The sequence below is a fragment of the Empidonax traillii genome, unplaced genomic scaffold (genome assembly GCF_003031625.1).
Source record: "Empidonax traillii isolate 1590-97213 ecotype Southwest subspecies unplaced genomic scaffold, ASM303162v1 scaffold837:size744043, whole genome shotgun sequence".
Taxonomy (NCBI): domain Eukaryota; kingdom Metazoa; phylum Chordata; class Aves; order Passeriformes; family Tyrannidae; genus Empidonax; species Empidonax traillii.
Window position 1 is genome coordinate 704559 of NW_020956030.1, and position 5492 is coordinate 710050.

Here is a 5492-nt window from a genome sequence, read left to right on the forward strand (position 1 = left end):
ATCCTGAGGTTCATCTGCCGGGGCCAAGCACGCTTGGACGGTGGCAGCGAGGTCCTCAGGACGTAGATGGATTGCCTTACGGGCTAACGAGCTCCATCTGCCCGGGGAGGGGCCCCGACCGGGAATCGAACCCGGGTCTCTGCAGTGACAGTGCAGTGTCTTTTCCCCTAGACCACCGGGGGCTCCCAAGAAGTAGACTATAGTACAAATAGAAATAGACTATAGAAGAAACTGCTTTCTCAGTTTTGCCTTGCTTATAAAATTATTGTTGAGAAGAACATAAAAGTGGAGCTCAAAGATTGCTCAGCTTACTTGCACACTAGAAGGGTCAAGTTAATAAATGTTTAATCTATGAAGTAATTAATGATTTCAGGATAAATCGTTCACTAACTAAAGCACATTGACTTAAAATACAGCAGAAGAAAGGTTACCAATCTGCTGTACACTGTTTTAGCACTGAAAATAGGTTTCAGTATTTCTCATTATATCTCATATTTCCAACATTCCAGTGACTGTTTCTGGATTTCACTTTTGATTAGATTTAATTTCAATTATAGCGAGGCACATTTTTTTTTTTAGAATGTAATATTGTCTCTTCACATATCATAACAACACTACTTTTTGGACCAGAGTTCTTAAAATTAAACTTTTTGCAAGTGTATTTGGCCAGCTGCCTTTCCTTTTCATATGTAAACACAAAGCTGTGAGCATGAGATACCTTTTCTTATGCTTTTTGTTCTTCAGAACAAAGCACAAGGGCTCTTACATTAAGGAAGCTATGACTCTGTATTGTGGAATTACACTATTGATTAAAGGAGCCAGGATAAATTTACAGTGGAGGAACTAGCAATGTAATTTACAAAGGAAAGTGGATTAATTCCAGTTTAGCAGTCTACACACTGTAACTGAGAATGTTTGAAGATGGTTAAAGCATCAAAAGACACTGGTATAATGGCATTCTGCCTGTCAACCAAAAGCTGGTTATGCTGATGTCTTACCACAGGTTGCCAAAATAAATATCAAGCTGTGTAGTTTGTGGGCTTTGATATTTCTGGAACAGAGAAATCTCAACCCTTGGGAAAGTTATGATACAAGAGGTAGAAAGAGATGATTGTTTAAATGCCTAATTTGATAATATTCTTTGGAAATCATAAGTTTTGGGTTGTTTGTTTGTTTTAATAAGATGACATACATAAACACTTAGAAATGTAAATTGATGAAGACTGACAACAGGACTTCCAAGTCTCTCAACGTGATAACCCTCTACCAGGTACATGCAAATATGGATGCACCACAGGAAAAGCAAAAGAGGGGCTAGAATTGTTCTTCCAGTTTTCACATTCATATCGTATACTAAGGGAGATCTACAGAGTAAATGGAAAAAGGGGATTGTTGGCCAGCATAAACATAACATGACGTGCATAATCTACCTTATCCATTAGCTTAGAAAATTTTTTATTCTTGAGAAACTTGAGACTTACATTCACCATTTTTTGATTCAGAATATGCAAGACTGTGAAGTGAATGAGCTTGTATTTCCTACTCATTGAAGATAGCAGGATGTGCTAGCAGTACTTTGAAGACAGCAGTTTTAGTGCTCTGCTTTCCAACCTCAAAGTTGTTATTAAAATTTCTTTACATTATATCACAGTACAAGGCTTTACAGGAGACATTACAGAAGTCTATAAAATAAGGGAAGTTAAAAAAAATGGAATTCAAATGTTCTTGTAAAAGTTATCTGAAATGTTTCATCAAGTAACACTATTCACTCACATTAATTGGTCACATCTGTGTAAGGTATCATTTGTGACTTCTGAAAGTTAGGATTTTTACATTTGGCATGAAGATTTTAAACAGTTGTCCTTTACGTAACCTCAAAAAGAGGGAACGACATTTCACGTATTGTCCAAAGGTACATTATAGAGGGACCGTCAACACTCCTTTGATTTTTCCAATCAGGATGATGGACGAGATCGTCCCTACTCCATTTCGGAGTAAGGAGTGATACCCTTTCCATGCTCTCTTGAAAAAAATTAGAGAATTTCAAAGAGGATAAAACAGCTTCTGCAGCATCTATTGCCACCTGAAACTTATTTTCTAGATATTGCAGTAAATTTAGGAAGTTCTACCCACCTAAACTTTTGAAACCCAAAGAAATGTTGCTGATTTTTTTCTACTGTGGAGATTAAGTTATCTTATCTTAGAGATAAGAGAGTCATTAGAGATCGGTTTTGGAAAGTTGAGCTCACCGTTTTTTCAAATCTATAGAATCTACAGCCCTTAACTCTCGTAGATTATAGATGTAGGAAGCTGTGTGCAGGGCCTGTTTCTGGTTGGCAACATTTGAGTGTCTCCACTGAGCCTGTAAGGCAACTCTCTTGTCACTTAGGATATTTTGTGGAATTCAAGAAAGGATTGTATAATGAAGCTCATACAGTCCAGTAACTGTAATTTCTGGAAGTTAGTGCATGTAGAAATCGTAAATGATCATATTGAGATGCAGACTCTATTAAGATGAAAAATTGCTGCTGCCTTCTTCTGTATTGCTGTTCAGCAACCTGGATTCCAGAAAGGTTTCTTAGGAAGTGGAAGGAAAACACATTTGTAAAATCAAATTTATTATTGTGGGTAGTAAATGTTTTTATTTAAATATCCTTCTACAGAACTTCTTATACCCTGGTTATGTTCAGTGTGACCTTGCCCCAGGCACAGAAATACCTGAACTGAGACAGAAATGTTCTCTCTATTCACCACACTTATTTTCTGTTTAAATCAGAATTAGTTTTCAGACACTAAAACATATTGAACATTTTCACTGACTTATTTGGACATAGTTCATGGTTAGTGATGTTAAATGGGAAAAAGTCTTGGGGATATCAAGACCTGAAGATGTTTACTCTTTAATACTTAGGAAAAATGATTAAATATTTTCCTGTTCTTTCTAATGAAGATGAACATGTACAAACTTGAATATCTAGCAGAATGGGAAAATAGTCTGATAGTTCTATGATGTTCTAGAGACTGATTTTCACTTCTTATCATGGACTTTCTGCACAGTTTTGAGCCTTTCATCTACTTATAGACTCTCTTTCTGACTCTATTTCTGAGTCTGAAATCAACCCCTAACTCCGGCACAGGTCTAAACTAAAAACAGTTATGTCAACCACACACAGCACAAGAGCACAAGCAGCAGCACTCTTAACTTCCCACATCTTCTCTTAAATCAGTGACTGAGTGGCTGGAAAAGATGCTGCTATAGTGAATAAATACAGTGTATACATACAGTTTTGAATACACAAATTCACTGATCAAAACAGAAGTGTTCTGTCTCTTCCAGGATAGATGGGCATATATGCAATTAATTATTTGGAGAACTGATACTAAAATCCAGTTTACAATAATAATTATAGACTTGATGTACCTTTACATACACTTCCATATTAAATGCTTGTGTGAAATTACCTTGCTTTTTATTTTTGAAGATTTTATAAGATTCAAGACTTCAAAATGAACAAAGACTTTAGTTTGTTGGCTTAGTTGTTTGTTGGCTTTTTTTCTTTAATTAAGTGTTATGATTACTTTGTAGACTTAGTTTTCATTGCAAGTAGGTGTGTCTGCCTATTTTGGCAGATGGTAACACCATGTTTCTGTGGTAGAACCACAGGATTGGTTGAATTGTTGAACTGTTTTGCTGTGCTTTGATGTTTCTGATCTCTTCTTTCACGACCTTTTATTGCAAATGAAGTCATACCATGTTTTCCTTTTCCTTTGAGCTATACCCAACAGGTACATATTTGGTCAGTTCTCTTATTTGTTATGTGGAAGCTCAGCTGTAAGGCAGAAAGTAGCAACTCATTGAACAAAGAGTACGCAATTTCATAGTTTATTGTACTGGTGTGTTTATGTTGCATTTCATTACATAGACAGATTTACTAACTATTTATAGTTACATAATGACAGGAATGTGCACCTTACAAAAAAAGGATTTGATTCTTGCTTCACATTCTGTCTAAAATTCCTTTCAAATAAGGATACCTAATACTGTACAAAGTGCTTGTGATTACATGGAAAGGAAACATCCCACTTCCAACAAAATCATCTTCATATCTCTTGCCAGGGAGCAGTGACAGCCAGCTGCCCCCTGGGGCTAGGGGGATGGGTACCGGGAAGACACCAGTGCTGGTCACATCCCCCTGGCAGCCACCATCCTGCAGGGCCAGAGCACAGTGGACAGAGCTAAGGGTTAGCAACAGCCCTGACATTTCTGGAGAGCAACAAGCCAGGGCTGGGTCCCTGCAGCAAAGACCTTTCAGGAAGACACAGACGTGGGACTGGAGACCAGCACTACTGTGGTACTGCCAAAGCAGCAACTGATAGCTCCAGTCTGAAATGGAGCCTTCGACCCTGGTCAGGGTAGAGAAGGACCCTGGGGTGCCTGGGCAGGGACAGAAAGGTCCTCAGGATCCTCAAACTCCTAACGTGTCCTTATTCAGAAAAAAAAAATAAAAAAAAAAGGGGGAAAAAAAGGAAAAAAAAAGAATAGAAACCTTTTCTTACTATTTTTAACTGAAAAAGGGGAACAGGCACATTCTGCAGTATGTTTGGGGAATGATATTTTTTTACTGCAAAATTAAAGACACCTTTTTCAGACGTGTGTCTGATGTTCAGTCATCCATGTGTATGTTTCAATGATTCTTGGATCATTACAAAAATAATCTATTTGCCCTACCTTTGACTAGGAGTACATTCCAGTGGGAGATTTAGTTTCCTTATGGTGGAAAAGAACTTTTCATTCTAAATTGAGCTCAGTTTGAAAATAGGTTTCCTTGGGCAAGTTAATGGAAATCTTTCTGAGGAAAAGTTCCTTTTCTGCCAAGGTAGAAGCAGTCCCAGTTTTGTCTGAACCCATAAGCAATTGAAAAGATCATTTAAAGGGATGGATTAGACTGCTGATTTGGGTCATGGCTGCAGGTCTTTAGCTCAGCCCCAGTCTGCAGTAGGAGTTACAGTTCAGGCTAGACACAAGGGAGAGAGAAAGCATGAACATGCAGTTGTAAAGGGAGATCCAAAGGAAGGGGTGATACGGAGGAAGATTTTTTTCTGGGCCACATTGTAGTCTGGGCCATGTCTGCAGGTCCTTGGCAAAGATTGAATCAGAATATATGTTAATGCCTGGGGTGTGCTGCAGTTTTATTTGTGCTGTCAAGATGCTATTGAAGCAAGTGAAGGTAACAAAAAGATTTCTTGCCTGAAGATTGTGCCCTAGCAGGGAGGCCTTGGCTCAAACTCAGCCCAAGGCCAAGATTAAATCTGGGAATATGGTTAAAGAAAAAAACTTTGACCTTCAGAGAGAGGTGGGTGTCAAAAAAGCAGACAAGGATAGTTACACTGAAGATAAGTTTCTTCCCTGAGGACTTCTTAATCTGGACCATGCCTGGGAATCCTTGGGCAATGATAGAAAATGAGGCCAAAGGTGAAGTCCTTGGATGAGG